Raw genomic sequence first — 24,454 nt, forward strand, 5'->3', positions numbered from 1 at the left:
GGTGTCCACAGAATGTGTATGTGAAATTTAAGCTCAAAATAACCCACAGATCCTTTAAATACCATGTTTTAAAGGGCCATTTTTGAGTGGAAGGAAAAATATGCCGTTTCTGTGCCTGTGTCTTTAAATGCAAATGAGCTGCTGCTCTCCACCCACCTTTCCAGAAAAGGGCGGAGCCTGTCCCACTCGTGCCTCGGATACTCTGACAAAAACTAAAACATCTGTTTGGTTTTGATTATCCTCTCTATCACGGTCTTGCTCACGTGACATTGCAGTTCTTCATCATCATGAAAGTTTATTATCTGCATGCGTTTTAAAGCCATATCAGTCTAAACTTCTGAGATATGGTTTTCTGAGCGTTGGCAAGGAGATAAACATGGTGGACTGTGTACAGCTCATTTAGGGCAAGTCTATGCTAATAGGATAGAGTCCAGCAGTTGTGATGTCACAAAAGAATCAGCAAACGGCTTGTTTTTAGACACTGCTTATGATTTATGGGATTTTTTTTTTTTAAAGAGGAGTGGGTGTATTTTTACCATTATAGGGTGGTTGTGTACACAACACTGCCAACACACATTTATGTTCAAACACCATGTAAAAGTGAATTTTGCATAATAGGTCACCTTTAAGGTTAACATTTAAAATGCCAGCTTTTCAATGTGGTCTCGGATTTTTGGACGGCACTTTATACATGCTCATTTCAAGGAACTTCGGTTCTGAGCATCAGTTCTTGACCTTTACGCAGGTCAATATTCCCTGCATAGCTTAACAAGTGGTTGCAGCTGACCTAGCTCATTAATGTCAATAGTCTATTCACTGTCTTCCTAGGAAACATAATGAAAAGCAAATGATGTCTGAAATAACATCTGCCACCTTTTATGAGCCAGGATGTACTCAAAGACCTCAAAATTATGCAGCTAATACATAGTGTGCAAATGCAAACCCAACAACCCCAGCACTGTACATGCAGTATATTTAGAACATATGCAAATCAACCTTATCTTCTCCTACCTGGTGTCTTTACTCTAGCACTCTCAAAATGTAATGTACAGATCTAAGTTTCCTATGAAGTTTTAATTGGAGCCCCAAAAGCTTCTTAGTTCCCTACCAGAGTCATTCTGCAATACATCTATGGTGCAACTAATTACTTTTCCAAGCCGGTATAATCCCCAAGACAGATTCTCGAGCATTTCCAAAGATATTTATGACCTTTTTGAACTGGCAAATCACAAAGTGTTAGGTCACAGTGCCACGGACAGGTATCATCTAAATGTTCCACATCCCTGGAATTAACTGAGGAAGAAAGTCAATTGTACAAAAAGGTTATTTGGAAGGCTTACTAAAACACGAGCGCGAAAAGTCGACGGCTACACCCAGCATCTCTCACCAGAGAAGTCCTTTGTGCTGTACAATTTCCATTTTCTCATTTATCTTTTGGATACATCTTGCAGACTGACATGACATTAATGAGCAAAAAATTCTCTAAAACTAATTTGAGCCTCAAAGTTATGGGGGGTTTTATGCTAGATTTAGATAATGATGGAAAACCAGTTTTGAGTGGCACATCAAACTTCCCCTGGCTCATTTGTGCTCAGATCAGCACAGAACTCTCATTAAATGGCTTGCGTGCTGCAGACCGGAGTCTTTCATTGGCACGGGCGGCCAGCAGACAGCCTGGAAAATAGCTGCTCAGAAACTGAGCAAGTGTTGAATTCTGGCAATACTTACTGTCGGAGTCACTCTCTTTCACTCTGGAGATGATATGCTTTGCTCTGACACAAATAACGTGTCTGGATTCACGATGGCATGGATAAAGAAACCCTCTCAATGAGGTTTCAATTCATTTACAAAGTATTTGAATTTTCTATTCGCCCTGATTCAACAACATCAAACATGGCCAGTTATTTGTGGACCGAAGCCATTGCAAAGTACCTTATCAGCGTTTGATGAAACTAAGTAGTCATTGAACAGACAAGGACAATCCCACTGCTGAAATCAAACCGCAACTGTGTTCAGCAAGAGCCAATTGCACCGCTAAGACGTGCACAGTTCCAAATCCTTCACAAGAGACCATCATGATCTGTGAAATGAAAGAGAGAAGACACTACTGTTAAAAAGTCTGGTGTCAGTAAAATATTTTTAAACATTCATTTCCAGACTGGCTGCTAAAAATTCAGCAACATCATCACAAAAAGAAATTAGATTTTAAAATATTTTTAAAAAAAATTTTTTGAATTGTAATAATATCACAATTTCTCATGTTTATTTTTGATCCTGAGCTTATATTTCAGAAAAGTAAAAAACCCAAACTTTTAAACAGTATAGGCTACCCTTACAAAATATGTACTTCTCAGAAATACTTAAAATTGGACTTAAGTACTTGACTTATACTGTTAAAGGGTTAGTTCAGCGATTAGCATATGGCTTTGTATCAGTAGAAACCCTGGAGTATATTCAAATGATCCTGCCCCCCCCCCCCCCCCATATCCCCCTGAGACAAGAGATTTATGCATTTTATTTCTGGAAAAATTCCTCCTATGATGCAAATTGACGATATTTGCATCATAGGAGGAATGTTTGGCCAAAGGCTAAAGACTACAGCCAGCAGAGGGAGCCATTGCCGCATGTTTTCAACATGCTCGCAGCTACAGGCACTCATTTAAACGGAGCAATGGTGAGCAATGTAAGTCTTTTAACTTCTCAAATTAATTTCTATGAAAGTTAAGCTTGCAAAGGCATGAACTGAAACGCGCCAGACTGAACTCCCCTTGTGAATGTATGCCGCGAGTGTAGTCGCGATTACCTCAGCTCTCATCATGAGAGCTCATTCAGCTCATTTATCTGACTCCTGCAGTTAGTGCTCAGTGCTGTGATACTCGCGGGTGACTCACTCATTATATTGAACAGACACATTCAGTTTTTAATTGTAGTGTCTTCTCCAACTTTGGCTTTGGGAATGGCCTCACAGGGCAGCGAAGCATTCTGGGAAATGCAGTCTTTCATCCCCATGAGGCAAAAATACATTTACTGTATTTCTCAGTCTAGACAGCACCAAATTCAAAAATAATTTCACATTTCTACTACGGTAAAGACCCAGTTTAAATACAGATTCATCTTCCCAGCGCTGAAGTACCCCTTTAAGTATGTTTGGCCTATATTTACTACTGTTACACTTAAAGTATACTTAAAAGTATACTTTTATACACAAAAAGTACATTGTAAAAAAATGCCTTAAAATTGTTTAAGGCATTTAAAATTGTTGCTTTAAAATTGTTAAGTTTAGTCAACTTGAAATGTGAAGTTACACTAAATTACAACTTGGATAATTGAGTTGACTAAACTTAAAATATTAAGGCAGCACATACACTTAATTTTTTAAGTCAAGACAACATCTATTTTTTTATTTTATTTTTTATTTTTTTTTATTTTTTACAATGTGGACTAATTAAGTCCCACGTAGTATTAAAACAGTACACTTACAAGTATTCATCTAGTAAATTGCATAAGTATAGCCTACTTACTACATAAAGTATACTTAAAATATACTTGAACTTAAATTGACTTACTAAAATTAACGAAGTATACTTCATATATATTTCATAAGGATAGTACAAGTACATTTCATAAGTCACCCAAAAATGCAAAATCTGTCATAATTTACTCGATTTACGTTTCAAATGTTTTTGTCCGTACATTGTTTTGGATCCCACATTTTTAAACTATACCGACTTTGGTGAAAAACACGCGCTATGACACATAACATGAAATGTTAGCAATAATACATTTTAACGGCTGTCATGGAGAATAATACTGCTTGCCCCCCAGATGGTGTGGTTATTGCATCAACCAGCAAGGACCACCTCATCAGCCAAACCTCGACCCCTTAGGCTGGTCTTCATGAGAACTACATGTGGAAAACGTTCAGGAAAAGAAGGGTGAGATGGATTCTGTTCAACGTAACATGGGAAATGTGGCACAACAGGAGAGGATTTGAGCTTGGAGCAGTTTGTTCGATATATAATGCAGTCGTGGAAACCATAGCGAGATAAGCCTCTGGGTGCAAGGTGCCATCTCAGAGGGTCCGAAAGCAGATGGATAGGGGGTGGGGTGTGCAGAAAGGCCTGGCATACAGACAGAGAGCTCAGGCTGTCACACACGCAGAGCTAAGTGACAGCCACCAGTGTGCAGGACCAATTGCTACAATATGGCACCTTGGCCCAAGCCATCATGGGCAACCTGGCAGGCCGTTCATCTCTAAGGAGATGTACAGCGAAACAGAACAGTGCTTTTTCTCCATTTTTCCCTTTATACAACAACAAATGCAGTCCTACTTGGCCTCCAACTAGAACCTCCATTATCAACTGTGACCACTTGTGTATCCTGCTCTCTCCCTCACTCAATAAGAAGTTTTAATTTTGTTGAGTGAACAAAAGCAAACTGCAACAGATGTTTTTTATTGTGTAGCAGGGGCCTCGGAGAGAGCAGGAAATTGAAAGGGGAAAGGATCTCTTGAAAACAAACACAAATTACATAGAATGTACTCAAAAGAGTTATCTTTCAATAAACTTAATTGTGGTGAAAACTTTTCAATGCAATTAAATAGAACATTTCAAACAATAACAAAAAGTTCAGCTGACAAACAATTACTAAATATAATGGTAGCACTTTATTTTACAGTCCCTGTGTACATATTATGTACTTATTATAGTAATTGGGTAATAACTGTGTAAAAAGATAACTATGTACTAGCCCTGAACCAACCCCTAAACCTAACCTTAACCCATAGTTACCTACACAGTACTTTCTTAAATACACTGTACATGTAAGTGCATATGATGTCAAATAAAGTGCAAACAATGTAACCATAACATTAGTAGAATACTTCATTTAAAAAACATTAAATGGATAGATGACATTAAGAACATTAAAAACATTGGGGTCTGGATCTAGTATTGCAATTTGAAAGTAGCTGTTGATTCTGAAATACAAAAAAGTGGAGCCGCAATAGATCGAGCTTGTTGGTCCAGCACGTCCCACACATGCGCACTTGGATTGAGATATTGCAAAATTGGAGACCAGGCACCTTAAACTCTTCATCATGTTCCTCAAACCATTCCTGAACAATGTGTGCAGTGTAGCAGGGTGCATACCCTGCTGAACGAGATCCCTTCCACCAGGGAACACCATTCTTATAACTGGTCTGCAACAGTGTTAAGGTAGGTGGCACATGTCAAATTTACGTCCACATGAATGACCGAACCCAGGTTTTCCCAGCCAAAATGGCTTGTCATCATCCCATAGTGCATCCTGATGCCATCACTTCCCCAGGTAAACAGCGCACACATACACGGCATTCCACCTGATGTAACAGAAAACAGCACTCATCAGATCGGCTATCTACTTCCATTGCTCCAAGGTCCAAGTTCGGACACTCGCGTGTTTATTGTAGGTGCTTTCGACAGTGGAAAGGGGTCATCGGGCACTCTGATTGTGCTTCGCCTAGTGTGATGCACTGTGTTGTGACACATTCCTCCCATAATCATCCTTAAAATGTAGTGTTACTTGTGCCACAGACCTTCTTTTGCCTCGGACAAGACGGGAATCACGGGATAGCCTTTTTTTGCCCTTCAATGAGCCTTGGGCACCCAACACCCTGTCGCCAGTTTGTGGTTTGTCAAAATTGTTCAAAGTCAAACAGATCTTTATTACTGCCCATTTCTCCTGCATCCAACACATTGGTTAAGAGAACAGATTGTTTGATTTTCATCGAATCTACCCACCTAATCTAATATGTGGCCAGTAACACTTATTACTTATTATAACACTTACTTATTTTGATGGACAACATTCTGTTGACTATAAATAACTTTGCTAGTGTACACAGAAAAAAAGGGTGTCAAATTTGTACCTTTAGGGATACAACAGCTTGTCGCTGGGGCAGTACCCTTAAAAGGACAACTGTGTACCATTTTTACCACAAAAAGGTTCATAGTAGTGCCTTAAGGTACGCATTTGTACTCAAAGATACTAATATGCTAATTTTAGGAGTAAAAAAGGTACAAAGATGTCCTTTTAAGGGTACTGCCCCAGCGACAAGCTGTTGTATCCCTAAAGGTACAAATTTGACACCATTTTTTTCTGTGTGTACATATCAACTAACTTTCATTCGAGTGTTAGTAGATTGTCTGCTTAATATCTGCTAAACTCTTTATTGTGATGCTCCACCGACAGACATTCACTGACTAAACAGTAAGTAAATTTGCAGCTACATGTCTACTTATTCTCACTCCTACTCAACCAGTCTACTTATACTCTACTAACACTCTAAAAGTTAGTAGACATGAAGGTGAAATTTTACTTATAGCAATGACTTTAAATAGGAAGACGGTGCACTTCGATTACAGTGTAAATCCCAATATAGCAAATAAGCCCCGCCTTCTAAATTAAATAGCCAATCTTTGATTAGAAAAAATATGATGTCAATGCAGCTGCTGTTAGAAGCTTTGTTTGCTATAGAAACAGGCAATGTTCTGAGATGCGAGTTTAGGATTGCACATGCGCAATAGCCTTTTTTTTTTGCCCCTAAACATGATGTGAAAAAAACTAACTGTGATTGGTTGCCATACATGTCAGTTAAAGGTCCCATTCTTCGCGTGTTTTCGAAGCTTTGATTATGTTTACAGTGTGCAATATAACATTAGTTCATGTTTCGCGTGTAAAAAAACACAGTATTTTTCACACAATTTACTTATCTGTACAGCGCTGTTTCCTCTGTCCTAAAAACGGCTTGATGATTTCCTTGTATGAAGTCCCCCCTTCAAAAATACATAACGAGTTCTGATTGGGCCAGCGCTTCCCGCGCTGTGATTGGACAGCAGCTTAGCGCAGGTACCAGAAAGGTCCCGCCTCTTATCATAATGGGTAGATATGCTCGCTCAATGTTATTGCAAAAATGTCTATATTGCCTTATCAATTTGAGTGGGAATCAGACCCGGAGAATATCGAAGAGGATCGATTACAACCTGCTCAGGAAAGACTTTTGCTGGATGTTTCAGAATGGTAAGCTGTCTATTCAGTAGTTTAAACTGATCATTACAAACACCAACAATCGATGGTGTCTGAATGAATTACCACACTTTTATATACTAAAAACTTTTTCGGATTAGTTTCAATTACCATCTAACGTTAGTTAACAAAGCTAAACACCGTTGCACTTTGTGTCATGAGTTACATAAACTGTTAAACGGACCAACTTAAATAATTAAATACACTTACCGGTTGTGTACCATGAACAACGCCTTCTCCAGACAAAGAGGGAACTGCGTCATCTTTTAAGAATAATCTTTCTGCGAATCCGGCATTAAACTGATTGAGATTGAGGAAGCAGTCCTCAGCAAAATGTGCTGCACATAGTTTTAAATTGTGATTATAATTTTCCAGAACCGAGTTAAACATGAACTGTAGGCACGATCTCTACGTACAGCGTCCGTGGGAAGGCCAAACAAAGGTGATTTAACTCCGGGATGAAAATAACAGCGTTTCAATGGCATGGCGACAAACACACTCTACAAAAACAACGCTTCCTATTCTCGACCTGCGAGAGCAAAAGGAAAACGCCCCCGAATTTGCGTGTTTGTGGGCGGAGGGTTCGTCAACAGACGGTTTTTGTTGCGTCATTAAAGCAGGAAGTGCAGGGCTGTAGTCCAAACCGGCTGTTCGCTGCAGGCTTTGAAAGGGAACTTCAGTTAAATAAAATATCTCGCTTGGCATTGAACTTTGAGCTTTATAATTTTACAGGTATTATTTCTGCTCTAACAGCAACATTACACACTAACTAAAGTTTGAAAGATGGAATCGCAAAGAATGGGATCTTTAAAACGTCCTATTGGGCGGCCACTGATCTATGAAATCTTCGAAAGAGTCCAGACCTTCTGCCGTAAGTCTAAAGGTCTGGCTTTGCGAGACCAGCCTAACCCTGAGCCCTCGGTGATGGCAATGTATATAAAAGTATGACCAAACTTTGTATTTAGACCAGATGTTTTAATGGTTTCTAGGGGCTTAGAGATGGCACAAGAACTGGCAGAGTGCCATTCTAATGATTAATGTGGGCAGGTGGGGTCTTAGTGGCACTATGGAGTTGCTTCTGCTTGTTTATTCACCCTGTGCTTTCAACCAACCTCATCCTCTCCAGCATGCCATTCGTTAAATTTACAGCCATCCACAGAGCCCGTATGCTAATGAGATTTATCCACAGGCTCTTCGGAGGAAACTCCCACATGGTTCATCTTTAGTTTGAATCCCTCTGACAACCGTCATTCCATCAGCATGCGAATCCTACCCATTGGCGTTTACCTAAAAATAAACAAGGTGGAGAGAATCAGACAGATGGATGCATGATGGCACGTCATACATTACGGGGTGGGTACCACTGTCCAACCTGTAATAATCAGTTTCCAGACAAGACAGCCATGTTCTGACTTAATTACCTTCACATACTGGCAAAGATGGAAAAGAGGCTACAGTCACAACGTGATCTAGCACGGTCTTATTAGATATAATAATAATATAAAAACACATAATCTTAGCCATCAGAACGAGTGACTCGATCATTAAACTCAGAGTGTTTCCAGAGTTCTTATTAAGGGCTCATCAAATCAGCGTATGCCCACGGAGGGCGCCGTCTCAGTTGAATGGGGCTGAGAGACGCTCACTCAGTATGCAGCGCTGAAGTCATTGCTAAGTCTGTTGCCTTTTATTTTGTGGCTTGCCCATCGATCCCCTGCGCTGCTGAACCTTTGTTTGGCCTGCAAAGCCCGAGACATTAATCAAGGTCTGGCTACAGAAAGTTTCTCCACAGGAAGTGGAAGTGAACTGCATGAGGCTGTAACTAAGATGGAAACAATGTAATCACTAGCCATTTTGTGCATGGAATAATACCATCATCTGTTTATTATGTTATATAATTAAATATGAAAAACATAGGAGCTCTGACAACATCTGGTGAGAGCTGTGGAATGTTTTTGTTTTTATTGGTTTCCAGAGTTCTTATTAAGGCCTCATCAAATCATTGATCCAGGAAACCTGTCAAGAACTCATTCTGGTCATATTTCACTCAAATATAAAAATAATTAGTAGTAGTAGTAAGATTACAAATATTTATAATAATTGTAATTGCTTAAAGGTGCACTATGCAACTTTCCGTCCACTGGAGGGCGCCTATTCAAAAAAATGCGTAGTTTGATGACGCAAAGTGGGAGCGCAGCATCTTGGGACATGTGGTCTTAGGAAAATAGGACTCGGGCAGAAATCACGTTCATGCATTAACGTTACTGTAGTGTGAAGCAGAGCAGGACTAAGTGTTGTGGAGCTGAGCACGGCCGCTGTGGAGAGATTGTTACACAAATACCCGCCTCACAAATACCGGGACTTTTATTATGACGTGACGGGACGAGTCGCCGGGCGCCCGCACTGATCCGCTCTTCCGGTTATGATTATGAGGAAACGCAGCTCTGTTTATCATATTAGATACAAGTGTGTTGAAAATGATGTTATGACGTTACTCCGTGCGGTCACTTGTTCACACTGCTAAGATTAAAGCGCTCCTGCCAAATAAAACCCGAAACCGAGGGTAGCGCAGATATGACACAATTGACATGCGACTTCCTCAAACACAATGCTGAAAGTCCCGGTCCTTGGTTAAAATAGCAATTTTCTCACAATTAACAAAAAGTTTAAAACATTTGGGAAATTGTAGGTACTCAACTGAACAAAATATATAACACTGGCCTAGTGGTTTTTAGATATTTTACTGCAAAAATACTTCATAGTGCACCTTTAAAGTTGTATTTTAAAAAACGTAATCTCAGTTATATGTAAAAACACATATTTCTTTTAAGTTTAATAAAGAAAAATGGCAGTATTAAAATACTAAATTAATTAAACTTCACGGTTGTATTTGTTGTAAGGACTTTTTAAATAAAATAAAAAAATGACATTAAATATTAAAAACATACCGCACTAAAAATCACTCTTGATAATAATAATAAAGTATTAACTGTCTTAAAACCCTGTGAACATGTGATCTGGACATGATCTGGTGAGAATTATTACTAAAAAGTTAATTATTAATTATTAATAAAAGTAAAACAAGCTCCTTAAAGAATAGTTCACCCAAAAATTGTCATTATTTAGTCACACTTGCACTGTTCTAAACACACTTCTGTAGAACACAAAAGTAAAGAAATTCTGAAGACTGTATTAACAACGCAGTGATTTTTTATTTTATGCAAAAGCTCTATAAAAGTATCAGGTGATTCATACAACTTATGCTACAAACCAAGTGGTAGACATATGATTGCTTTCAGGAACAACCCAAAATGTAAAACATTATTCACTTAAAAGTTACATTTATTTAGATATATAAGATATTTGCCATTCTAAAACTTTGGACAGAATAACTACAAACAGCAACAGCACTTACCAGTACTCACAGAGAGAGATCGCACATTTCCCCATTTGCATTGTTTCACAAGCAACCTGAGGTTTTTATCTCCTAGGCATAATCCGCAGCACAATTCACCACTGCTGAAGCTCCAGGAGCAATAAAAATCACCATTATGGCACAAGTTGAGCTGATAGGAAATTCATTTGAGAAGCACATTAAGTTGAAATGGTATGCATGTGTTCCCTCCCTCCGCAACCCCCTTCCTGGTTATCTTCAGCTTTGCTCTGTAGGAAACTCATTAGCTTCTTGGAAATAAAACTCTGGCACACTTTGTCTCCATTTCTGAGAAAATTAATTAGAGAGAACAGACACCATCGCCGATGTGCCAGCCTCTATTCTGACAGTTGCTCCTTTTTTTCCCCCCCAAGTATCATTATTTCCTGCTGTTGTTGTCGCTTTAGAAATGCTCTGTGCGTCTAAGGGATTGCGGTATCGATCCACTCAGACCTGTTAAAAAACTCTGGATTAAATTTGCTTGTCTCTGTGTTTGCTGGTCATGCTTTTAAAAAATACTGTTTACTGTGTGAGGGGAGATGGTATTGAATTTTAGTGTCTTGGTAGTATATTGGGCCATTTACACAAGGCGCACGCTCCATCTCTTTAACACAGGCGGGCAGAAAATTACATGGGATATCTTGGATCTTTTGTTTATTTATTTATTTATGGGTGTTAACAGAGAAGCTCGCGGCGCTACACAAATTGTGCTACACCTTATCTTTTTGGTCTGTAATATTCCTTACTGGATACTCCAACTCTATCTGTGAATGCAATACATGTTTTTTTTCCCGTATCACCAAAACCAATCATATTCCCTCCCTCCTCACCACATGTGTGCACTTGTTAACAGATAAGGCCAAACTCCTTCACCAAAGGACAATCAGAAAGGAATAGCAGCATAGTCTAAAAATGCAGATACCATAAAAGTTCATATTGTTAGTAGGGCTATCAATTGAATACACACACATAACACGACTAAGACATTTTCTTGCGTTAAAAAACAGAGCACAACAGAATTAAACCAAACAAAACTTCATGCGGCATCTGAAAACCGCACTGTTCACGAAATAAGATGCTGCAGAACAAGACAAATCACCCAGGCATCTTCTACATGTGAAAGTATTTTTTTGGAATATTACCATGAGTTTTTTGTAATCAATCACAAAATAAGTGTTAGGAGCTCAGACGACATCTTGTGAGAGTTAGAAAACAAAAAGTAAAAAAAGATTTTGGAAAAACTTCCAGCATCAAAATGTGCACATTAGTGGACTCCTCCAACAGTTTACTCAAGCGAATATCGTTGAAAGTTTGGGGTCAGTGAGATAATTACTTTCACCCATTTTAATATTTTTTATCAATCAAAGAAAAAAATTGGTCCAACCTTGGACCGATTCACTCAAATGCCATACGGATTGCTGTGGATCCTAGGGCAGTCAGAGCCTAATGTTTATACAGAAAGGAAAAAGTACCAACAATAAAGATGTCTTTAGTCATCATTTGTAATGTCTGTTCAATGCCTTATCCATCTGCACACATCATTGTTTTAATGGCTTTTATCAGAATATATTGACGTATGTGATTCACTGACATTGTATGCATTTAGTATTGGTAACTTTGACAAACCTTTAACATGCCTGTTGAGTGTCCTCAGCTTCTCCTTATTGTCCTCTTTTTTCACTCTTGATTGAGGGTGGGGTAGGTTATTGAACTCTGGGTAAAACACCAGAGGCACTAGACGCCCTCTTGTAGGAGAGGTGATTGGGAGGTGTTTTTTCTAGTTGGAGCAGGTCGAGAGGAGCAGCATCTTGGTGATATAAAACATTGATCAGCATTGATTTTGTGTGTCTGCGAGTGCACCGCCCTCTCTGTCTCTACTCGCTCTCCTCCTCCTTCCTGCCTTTCAGGCTAAGCTATGAAACGATGTTTACTTCACGGTTTCTTAGTGGGCGGCATTTTATCTGAACAGAAGATGGTGGAAAAATCTATACAATAGATAAATAGAAGAAAAAAATGTAACCTTCTCATGGAATGAAGGAAGAAGAGGGAACCAGGGACAAAGATAGGGAAGAAAATAGAACTGGTCCATTTTCTGCCCCGTGCCACAAGGTGTGCAGGTGCCCTCTTAGCATCGGTCTGCAATTCATCCTGTAGAATGGGTTTCATCAACACCATCCTAAACTAGACATTAATCAAAACTGTACATCAAATGAATGTGTATTGCTAAACACGCGATGACTTTTCAGTTGCAGTGGTATTACTTCTAAAGTTGGTGTCTTAAAGTAAACCTAAGAATTGACTGGATTGTGAAAAGAGGGTGTTGTATCATGGTACGGAGCCAGATCCAGAGCAGGTGTAAAGGGAAAGGCTCTAAAAAAAAAAAAATCTGAATCTGCAAGGAACCTCAAATATCTACTGAACACATGCACCAAAAACTTAATAGTTAAACTTCATGGTTGTAAAAATATGTGTATCTGTTCAACTGGACTCTGATGGATGCTGGCTAGAAATCCATGGGTACTTTGAGTTTGAGACCCAGGATAACTGCAATGCTTTGGCATTCTACAAGCACAGAAAATGTGAAGTTGCATTTCATTTCTCACTCTTGCGTAGCTATTAAATCCTAGACTCTGGATTTTCTTTTGCAAGTGCAAGCAAAGGTGGCGCAATGTTAAAAGAGCCGGTGAGGGCATCTTTGCCTTGCTGCAGAGCTCGGGCGTCTGGCCTTAGGGCCCCGACCGCTCGCCAGCGAGGCATGGAGGCCAAAGTGCTGAAAATCCCATCAAGCCGCAGTTCCAGGTCCACGCGCAAGAAAGATGAAGCATGCTAGCTCATCAGGGGACACGGCCAAGCCCTGATGCCTCTCCTCTTCTTGTCCCCCACCCCAAAACTCTCTCTACCTCTCTTTCGCATTCACTTCTCACCACTTCCCTTCAGGGAGAGTGTTGCAAGGCCAACAAGCCGGAACCCCATGCGCTGGCCTCAGGGGCTGTCGCTCGCTTGTTGAATAAAGGAGCTGACTAGCTGATTGATAGACCAGCACCAGTCCATGCCCCTTGCACGTTTCCTGGTTCACTGCCTTAAATAAGAATCCTTTGCCGGGCGGCCCGGTTTCAGCGTTCGTTAAATCTGGTTCTTGATGGATGGCACCAATTTTCTGCCAAACCCAGATGAGCCACCTAAGCATCCCCTTTCCCTTCTCTACCTCAGGTAAATCCCCCAGAGCCCGAGCGAACAGGAGTATTCTAAAATGGTATCAATCACACCAAAGGCCACTCTGCCACGGCGCAATGTTTCAATTATACCTCCCGCTCCCTCCCGACCCTATCGCCCTGTCCCGACACCCCCGTTGTGCCCTCCAGCCAAAGCTGAGAGCTCTCCGTCTCCTCGGCAACAGGAGCCTCTTTATCTCTTTTAATTCATTTCAGGGTTATTTATAAGCAAGTCTATCATCCCCCTAAGGGCTGTACCAACCCCAGAGCTGACAGATGCTGCCAAAGCCTGAGTAAGCCCCTCTTGCCTGCTAGCACACCACTCGGTCCGAAAGGTATCGTCTGGAGCCCACTGGGCCCTGAGCTTTGTCAGTCTGGCACGATGGGAGACAGACGGGTGAAAAGTTAAGCAGGTGCGAGCCCAGAGTCTCTGGTGTGTCAGGGTCATTTGTTACCCAGCAAGGACAGACAAGTTCCCCTCAGACACGACTCGGCAGATGGGAGGTCACTCTTGCGAAGGCGGGAAACCTTCATCCAGGAGCGGTTTCAGCAGCCCTGCGATGTTACAAGTCTAACCATATCAAACACAGAAATAGGGTAGTGAATCATCAGGATGAACAGTTCTGGAATTGACAGCTTATTTAAAACAGGCAGTTCACCTAAATGTATATATATATATTTTACAAACCCTCATTGTGCTTTCCTCCTGTGGAACACAAAACAAAAATGAAAGGGATAAAAGTTTAATTTGTCATATCATAATTTACTCTCACATCGATTAAAAAAAACGCCCAGAGATTTCACTACATTACCAGTCCAATCCATCAAAACTTTGTTTAAATATGTTTATAAAGAGATTATAAAATGACTTCATATGAATTAAGCAGCTTCAACCAAGTCTTCTAATAAAAACAAACACACACTTCATATGAAGAACTAAAGTCATATGGGTTTGGAACGACGAGTAAATGACACCGTATTTTTGTTTTCTAGTGAACTAAACCTTTAAGTAGAAAGCAATTCACTAGTAACCTTCTCTGCCTCAGCTCTAAAATCTCCTTCAAGTGTGTGTATATTTAAATATGGCAATGCTGCCCAAACATCATTGGTTCTTATGTATTTCATAACCCACTGGGAATATTTTCCTCACACAAACATGGGAAATTAAGCACAAGTCATATGTACCTGAGTTACTGTACTGAGTCTGGCAGCCTCTGGGACAGCATGAACATCCTTCTAAAGGCTACAACATACTCCGCAAGAACAGAGAAAAAATGTCTCGCTCCCCGGGCTGCGAGAACAAAATTTTGTTTTCACAGTCCTGGTTTGGGAGTTCTCGCAACTTGTTCTCCCCTGAGCGGAACTTTTTTCTTGCGGGTTTCCGAGAACTTAGAGAATTTAAAGTGGGCGTGGTTAATGCAGAGGAACGTATTAGCCATAACAAATTTCTTTGTTTTTGCAGAGCAAGACAAAGAAATTTGTTCGTTTTCTCGAGGTGGCAAGAACAAGAACAAAGTTCATTCTGGCCAGTGCATTCCATACTTAATGAGAAAAGCAGGATCTGTGTTTCTCCGAATTAACCACGCCCACTTTAAATGTATGCCCAATCACACAATAGTTTTCGGACACCGTCAAGAAAAAAAGTTCTGCTCAGGCGATGTGTCAAAAACAAGCTGCAAGAACTTTTTTCTCTGTTCTTGCGGAGTATGTTGTACCCTTAAAGATCTAGAGCAGGGGTGGCGAACAACAGTCCTGTGCTGCTTTCCAGGTCGTTTTTATTATGCCCTTCACTCGCTAACTTCCCTCCGTCTCGTTCACTCTGATGTGCGTCATTGCTTACGTTGCACAAGTGCCCACTACTGGCGTAACCTTTGCAATGGACTGAACTGGAACGCTCTAAGCCCTTGATAAGCCTGTGTATTTATTATGTATTTATTTTTCCTTTACAAAATTGTTTAATTCAGCACTCTATATGTATATAGGTGTTTACATATAGGTGTGTTTGGTTTGTTTTAAATGTTTTTTTAAATAGTTAAAATATCATGGAGTTGTTTGTGGTGGGGTAAATAAAACGCGATATGCGGTGATGTCACAGTCGTGTTGCATTGTGGTATATAAAGCTGCCTGAAGTGTACATATGAAGTAGACTCTAAATCGAGGGAGCAAGGGTCTGTCCATATAAACTTCCCTTGTCCACTTCACAAAGTGGAGCGCACTTCAAAATGGCGGCGGGGATTCGCTTAGGGAAGTTCGCAAGTGCATTTCTAATAGTGGAGTGGAACGCAGCACTGGAGAGCCACAGTGCTCCATGTTTCAACCCTAACCAAATACACCTGAACAATTAAGGTCTGGAGAATTATTAGAAAGCTACAGGCAGGTGAGTTTGATCAGGGTTGGAGCTAAATTCTGCAGGACTGAGACTCTCTAGGACCGAGGTTTGCCACCCCGATCTAGAGAAAATCTTTTAGTTTAGTAAAGTGTATCCCAACCACAATCATGGAGCCATACCAACACTGCACATTTTGGATGTCTCCTTTATCTACCACACTTATTTCAGGGGTGCTTCTCAATATCCCTCCTCGTTTCCTCGCTCCTCCGTCCTCCATCCTATGACCCGGAAACCGATGGAGCTCAGCCATCTTATAGGAGATATCAATTGTCAAATTGCACCGCGAGGAGGCGAGGATCGAGGAGTGAGGAGGCTTCCTGAGGAGTCATGAGCGAGGATACACAGGTGGATCCTTTGCGGAAGTGTTTTATCGACTAAACATGATGCACGCATTAATTCTCCTCCACCTTCATATCGTGCCACAGTTTATTCATCATTATTATTATGTTTACATGTACAAGACACAAATGTTTGTCAAATAACAACTGATAATTGCAGAATTATATCAAAGCACAAGAAAATGAAAGAAACAAATAGAGAAACAAATAGAAACCAATACTATACAATGAATAAAAAGCAGTTAATAACTGGAATTCGTCGTTAATAATAACTGGTAATATTAATTAAAATATGGTAAAATGTGGTATTTTGTGGAGGCTGAAGCTCATAATATAAATAGTTCTCTAAGGTTCAAGAATCCCGACTAAATCCAGCGGTGCAGAGTCATCATTAACTGACGCAGCTTTAAAGTGACGTTAAAGGGAGTGAGGATATATCCTTTCACTTGATTCAATTCCTCCGCCCGAGCATCTTTTCCTCACGTCCTTCCCTCGCATCCTGAAGGGGCGGAGCTAAGGAGCGAGGAAAGGAAGCTAGGAAAGGAAACGAGGATGCACAAATAAGAATTGGGAAGCACCCCAGGTCTTTGAGTCTCCACTAATAAGATGATCATTTGAATCAGGTGTGTTTGATTTGGGACACATGCGAACCGTACACTGTTGGGCTGCGTCCGAAACCTGGAAAATGCTGCGTCCGAATCTAATGTTAGCTTCACTTCCTGTCTCCTGAGATACCTTCATCTGATCGATTTTTGAAGGCAGCGTACATGTGTCCTTCACTGCCTTTGATATCCCACAATCCTGTGCTTTCCATTCAGTGACAGTTGAGCTGGCGGGGAAAAAATAGCGTCTAGAAGTTGCGTTTGCGGGTCAGTTTGTGTGTAAATGTACGATTTTTACCAACAGATTACACTTCTGATGTCATTTCTAGCGAGAAATCACTACTGTAGTAATTAAGTATGTGTTTAGTTTTCACCAGAGCTCTCTCTATTTTGCTGTAGATCATTAAACTGTTACACTGCCTTAGAAGTCTGTCCGAAATTAGTTTCATGAGATGCCTTCATGCACAAAACGCTGCCTTACAAGTCATTGTCTGATGAGGCAGCGAGGCAACGAGTCAGCTGCCTAGGTTTTCGGACGCAGCCTTGGTGTGCCTCCAGGATCGTGGTTGGGAAACACTGATTTAGTACAGTGGTTCTCAAACCTGTCCTGGGGACCCTCACCACTGAGCAGATTGAATGTCTCTCTCATCTAACACACGTGATTTAAATCATCAGCTCATTAGTAGAGACTGTAATGCTGCGTCCCAATTCGCCTACTTGTAGTACAATGCTGCTGCAGGCAAAATATAATTTGGACAACACTGAATAAATATATTTTTGTCAGGTTAAATACTGATAGTTGGTCACCTTTATCTAAACCTCTCTACTTAACTGTCGGACTCGCACATCCGTCATGTTTGTAGTTTTTAACGCTTTTTATCCGCGTTTGTAGTCCTATACAAATCCTCGTCCAAACTCGCAATGGGCTGTGGGTAATATTAGCCGTAAGAGTGCGTATCGATCCGCACTTTGAATTCTGACCGGAAATAGTAAACCATCCGAGTATCTTTGGAATACTCTTTTTAAAATACTACGATTTGGGTCACACTAATTCTATTTTTGAGTACTATTTAGTATGGATAGTATGCGAATTAAGATGCAGGGTAAGACGTGTATCTGATGAGGGAGACATACAAAATGTGCAGTGGTGAGGGGTTCGCAGGACAGGTTTGAGAACCACTGGTTTAGTACAATGCGAGGGCAAGTAAATGATGATAAAATTTCAAGTTCTGGGTGAGCTATGCCTTAATTAAGCACATGGCCAGACTTAATTAAATTGCATCGGTAGATCTGTGCCTCTGGTTGTTATGAGAAATTAAATGCTCCCCACCCCACCATCTGCATCTACCTACAAATGAATAAAAAGGTACATTTACTTGAATGATTTATAAGCCACCATCAAAAATAAAAAGAAAATGTTATCCATTCGATCAAATAGATTCCACTTTTACATCAGTGTAATTCTGAATGTCATAAAATTGTATAATTAATGAAACAGTCCGTCATCTCTCTCCATTGCTCCCTTGGCTAATCAATGTCACATTCAATAAGCACCCAATTATGACATTTTGAAAGTTTCAGCTTCAGAAATTACAGCTAATTTTTCTCAATCTCCTCATTTTTATCAGACACTGATTTTGAGAGGCATCGCAGTTGGTGAACCAGGGTTTCACTTCGGCACAGTTCATAAAGTATGACATTACTCAAGGTCAAGTAGCACTCAGAGCGGCCAAGGTCCTGTTTCCAGCAGTAATCCCCTCCTTCCATTCCTTAGTATCAAAGCTTAGCGTGCTCGTCCATCAGAACAGCTGGGTTCTCAAACCTGAATGATCCACTGTGGAGATCCTGCCCATTACCAGTCTCATTAATTAACCCCATCTTTTATTATCTCTCTCCGGCCATGACTATTGATTAAAAATTCGAAACTAAATGAAGTTAGATCGATGCACAACTCATTAAATCATCAACCCTTTACCAGAACTTAAGTTTACCTTTCACATATGCGTCATCACTCAGGAAACGTGTGGCTATGTAAAGATGCTGAATGTGGCGTGTCTGCCACGGGGAATCTTCATCTTTAACTGTGAAGCAAGAAAAGAAATCTATTAAAAGCATGCTTTTAACCACTCATTAGTATTTCAGAAAGAGTGCATGTATGGAAATGGTTTTGCAGGGCCACAGGTGCTCTAAAGTGTCTCCACACAGAAGTTATCATTTAATGTACTATTCCACCAGATGAGCTTTTTAGATTGTGATGCTCAATTTTCATTAGCTTAAGGATATCATTCACGGCTGTTCATTTCTTTTATTTGCTATGCACAACCGAATGTTCATTGATTTTGAAATGAACAAAAAAAAAATATTGCCACAATTTGGAGGTTTCCACAATTCCCCTGATGAAAAAAACCCATCCTGGGGTGGGTTAGCAGCTGTCTCTAGGCTGGTCTGAGACAGGACTGGTCTGCTTTTATAAGTCGTGTTTTAGACGGTTTTTGGGCACTTTTAGGCTAGCTGTAAGACAAGCTAACCACCTACACCTGGTTTAAAGGCACAATATGTAAGATTTTAAGATTAAAATATCCAAAAACCATTAGAACAATGCTAACTTTTCCATCTGATAGAGGGTGCCTATTCAAACAAAGCCGTAGCTTGATGATGCCACGTTTGAACGCAGAATCTTGGGACATGTGGTTTTCACCTCACAGCCGGTGGAACAGAATCGGGATAGGACTCAGGCAGAAATCATGTTCATGAATGCGGTTATTAATGTTACTGTAGTATGAAGCAGAGCAGGGCCGAGTGTTGAGAAGCTGAGCAAGGCCGCTGGAGCAATTGTTACGCAACAAGCGGCTGGCGAGCAGCGGGACTTTCATTATGGCAGGACACTATCACCTGCACCATTTCCCCTTTTCTGGTCATGAGTATGAGGTAACGCAGATCATATCAGATATATTTAAGCGTGTTTGAAATGATGTTATGAAGTTACTCTCTGCGTTCACTCAGCGGCTGCTGTGACACTTGTTCACACTGCTAAGAGTAAAGCGTTTCTGCCAAATAAAACCGGATAGACGCAGATATGATGCAATTGACAGGTGACTCCCTCAGACGTCCCGGCTCCTTGGTTAAACTACCAATTTTCTCACATTTTACAAATAGTTAGAAACATTTGGGATATTGTAAGAACTCAACTGAACAACCCTTAACAATGGCCGGGTGGTTTATGGATATTTTACTGCAAAAATCCTACATAGTGCACCTTTAGTGTTATGGGCCATGCGTTGCCTGTCAATTAATGTATGTATGTATTTCAGGCAAGCAACAGAAGAAGAAAAAAGAAAAATTGTTATACAGCGCAATACAGGTAGTCTTATTGATTGAATTGCTTGTTTTATTGATTCACCACAAGTAACGTTTTATCATGCCTCAGAGACAACATTATAGACTAGCATAGCATAATAAGAAAGAGCTTTCTCAATAATACATTTTTTTTTTTAAATGAATTGCATGTCATTTAGTAACAGTCATTTAGTCACCCTGTTTTTTATGAAATTCTAATATTGATCTAGATTACTGGAAAGTGCTAGCCTGGATGCCAGCCGAATTTAGCCCCGCCCACAAAATGTTTAGGTCGGGAAGTTCAGTCTGGCCTCACTCCATAGAGGAGTAATTATCCCCGAACAGAAACTGTTCAGACCAATGAAATCATCAGGGCGGGCTTTAGACGATGACGGACAGATGATCAACAGTACCGTAATCATGCACGTCATCAAAGGGGCTTGGATTATATTTTTTCGAATCCTAAACGGAGAGCTTGTTCGTATATGCATTCACCTTCACAATTTCTCTCAGAAATGATGATCATGTTGGGTAAGTATTCTGTGTATCATACTTTTTTTTTTTTTTTTTACAACACCGGCAAAGATCGTGTATTCCAGCCTGATTTCAGCGCGCGTGCAGACAGGGTTGGCAAGTTTTTACAAAAAAACCCGCAAACTACTAGCCCTAAACAATATTTTCTCGGGGGGTTCTCCGGGGAAAAAAATGGAGTTTGGGGGGTAAAATGTCTGTTATTTTGGCAAGGTTGCCTGCTAAAATTCGCACTCATGAGTCTATATATCACATAATAGTCGCTTCAACCCGCGGACATAGAAAACAACCCGCAGGGGAAAAAGCGCGGACTTTGCAACACAGTGCAGTTGAACTATGTTGACATTTGACAATTCGTCGCTTCGTTGCTCTGATTGGTTGTTGGTCTATCCAATTGATGTCTTTCCTGGTTCGGTTAAAACACGCCTCATAATCACAGCCCAATGGAGCAGTTTCAGACTCATATTCTGACTAGAATTGAGTATGACCACGTCAGGCTAGGAAAGAGCAAAAAGTCTCTCATATCAGTCCCGAGCAAAGCGCACAGAGTAACGTTATAACATTCCTTTCCATAGACTGTGGAGATGAAGAGTCAAGACTACAACTCCCATGATTCCACACTAATTTGAAGCGTAAAGCTACGCCTTTCTTTTAAATAAGCAACCTCTATAAACTTACATGCTGTGCCTTTAAGCTGTTGTTTCAGCACACACTGGCACTTCTAACTCTGTGGCACAAACGTATGGGACCAAAACACTTAATTAAGTCGCTATAAAACGGATATCACAACCAACTTTTTTTCCTGTAACTGACATATTCTGAAGAGAGAGATGTTGCGATAAAAAAGAAGTAGTGACCGATTTCTTCTTCCATATTGAGATGTACATCAGAGTCAAATTAAATATTAAAAAGAAAAACACTCAATTCAGTGGTTGTTGAAAGAAAGGGGCAGACTTTAAGTGACAAAATTATTAGAGAAGTCTAATAATTATAAAAATAGATTCATTTTCATTTCATTAAATACTTTTGCTTTAAGGGTCAATTTTGATTTCATGTTGACTTATATTTATGGACTTGATATGAAAGCCATTTAGTTTTGGGTGGTATTTAACAGCAGTTGTCATTGCAATCTCTCAAAACCCCAACTCTGCTTCTCTGACAACATACAAACTCAGGTTTGAAGCCAAAATGCAGTTGGACCAACCAGCACACAATCGGGTTTCATTCCTTTTTATAAACTACAATACAGCAAGTGGACTTTTAGACATTTGATCACTGGTTCCTCGTCCCATGAAGACTAGTGGTATGCTCTAGAGGGTTGGTGGGGGTGGGTATAGCCAGATACACACACCTGGGAGTGAAGCCGGTGGGCTTGATTCACCCTGGCACAAAAACAGAACAACTGGCGGGGCTCTTCTGCAGATGGGCACGCAGGTGGGCATAAGGCAGGGCAGGAGGGAGTGCAGGGGGGCTCTGCCAGGTTTGTGTCGTCCTTGTAGCTCAGAGTAGGTGCACTTGTTTTTTTTTTTCTTCTAGTTGATCACATCTGGGCTGAGGTCCACAATGCTATCTAAAGGCAATCAATGTGAGGCTGCACTGCCCCCTAAAGGAGCTTCATGTAACTGCCTAGGACAACCATAGCAAACACTATAATATATATTTCTCCACGCAACCTTTACGCATCCAGATACCTTGAACTTAGAGGAGAATTTATACAGTTCCACAGCAAAAAAAAAAAAAATCCATTTATAGCAGATGCAAAAGATATGATTCCACAGTTGCAGTAAATGTTGAACAGATTTCGTCTAACAGGTCATTCCATCACCAACCGGTGGAACGAGCGCTTCAATTGGGTCTAAATGAGAACAGCCGCGTTGTTTGTTGTTTTTGGGCACAAGTGCGCTTATTCACAATGTGTCATCATGAGTCATTGAGCTTCTGCTGGTATAAACAACAGCCGTGCAAAAACAAAACTATTTGTCAGTGACGAACGCGATGACACCTTATTAAAAAACGCAGACTCCGCCCACTTTGTTAAAAATGACCCTCCCACGACGCGTTTAGCCTACCTTCAAACAGTAGTAGAATGCTGTCTTTAATCCCAATCGCTTTACTAAAAAACTATATCATTGTAGACAGGCAAAGCCACAAACAGCATTGATTTCTGAGGAATGGAATACAGACAGCTAATCGATATGAGTGTGTGTCTTCTGCGCAGGCCGTGAGTGCAAATCAATGTCGGGGAGGCGTCATTGACAGGCAAAGTAAACCCGCTCTAAAACACAGTTAGTGACCTGGTTAGCGGCAACATTTTTGAAGAAGCACGTTATCCAAATCACTGGATACCTCACGTTGAAAACGCAAATGCTCATTCACAATAAAATTGCTTATATTAACCATTATACCTTTGATTTAGATCTAAGAGATTCTACAAAACAACTATGTGTTGCCCATGAAGCGGAGTAAATGATGATAGAAATATAATTTTTAGGTGAACTATCCCTTCAAGTAAACGTCCATGCTGTTAAATACTATGTTACTTCTGATATGTAGGCTACACTTCAAAGAGAAATATTCAATGCAAGATAATGCTGGGCGGGACTTAGTTTTATCCTGAGGCATTATGCCCCCTTTTTTTAGGGGCCAGCACTGGCTCTCCAGGTTCACCTGGTGCCCTAGGCAAGACAAGACGTGACCAGAAGATAAAAATACTTTAATAACTTGGTAGTTCTTAATATTAGACTTAAGCAGGGTTGTCAAATGGTAGTTTTGTTTAACATGCAGCAAATTATAATTTTGGGGAAGGTGTGACTCGATTGGACTGAGCAAATTTAAACATGCAAATATGAGATTTGCATGTGTATTTTTTTTTTTAACAAAAATGCAAATGAACTATTTCATGCATAGATGTCACTACAGTGGACAGCTATTCAAAAAGCATTTTCTTCCATATGCATGGGTGTTGATGGCATAGTTGCACATCAACCTCTACAGTGGACCCTATAGTGCAAGTCGTATGTCATTGTATATGTCAGAAATACCACGTTGCTCCAAAATATCCATCCATATCTTCTATCCTGAGACTCGCAGGTAAAAGAAAATGTTGTAGCATCAAGCTAATAATATCTAGTGAGTAATATCACAGTTACACTTTCCAAGTACTTTAGAATTCTGATTCTTTTAATCATGTCCAGTATAGTGGACACCATGCATCTATATCTATATTTCAGCTATTATTCATAATAATACTTTGACTGTTGTTTTTGAAGATGCTTCATCTGCAGAAACATATTTTGACTGTAAATAAATGTGTTTGTGTTATTATAATGTAATTTTCATTAACATCTAATAAAGTAATGTGATTACATAATGTATGTGATTTGTAATGTATTACTTTACTCGTAATATTAAAAAGTAATCAGATTAATTAGTGCATGTTGCTTGTAATTCATTACTTGTTAGATCAAAATGTAATCGGATTATGTAATGCACATTACTTTTAAAGCATTACTTTACTCATAATATTTTAAAAAGTAATCTGATTACAT

The 24,454-nt window shown here is 40.1% G+C and overlaps 1 long non-coding RNA gene across 2 annotated transcripts; it reads right to left on the bottom strand.

The window, feature by feature from the left end:
- Positions 1-3,666: 3,666 nt before the first annotated feature.
- On the bottom strand, positions 3,667-22,614 carry LOC137046812 (uncharacterized). 2 transcript variants are annotated; one of them, XR_010899082.1, is made up of 5 exons: positions 22,258-22,614; positions 19,031-19,120; positions 12,125-12,305; positions 8,178-8,352; positions 3,667-5,359 (listed from the first exon to the last, which is right to left on the bottom strand). It is a non-coding gene; the product is annotated as an uncharacterized lncRNA (long non-coding RNA). The 2 variants fall into 2 exon arrangements; XR_010899081.1 differs by lacking the exons at positions 19,031-19,120; positions 22,258-22,614 and having other exon boundaries at positions 12,125-13,788.
- Positions 22,615-24,454: the final 1,840 nt, after the last annotated feature.

Source organism: Pseudorasbora parva, chromosome 18 (genome assembly GCF_024679245.1).
Source record: "Pseudorasbora parva isolate DD20220531a chromosome 18, ASM2467924v1, whole genome shotgun sequence".
NCBI classification, from domain to species: domain Eukaryota; kingdom Metazoa; phylum Chordata; class Actinopteri; order Cypriniformes; family Gobionidae; genus Pseudorasbora; species Pseudorasbora parva.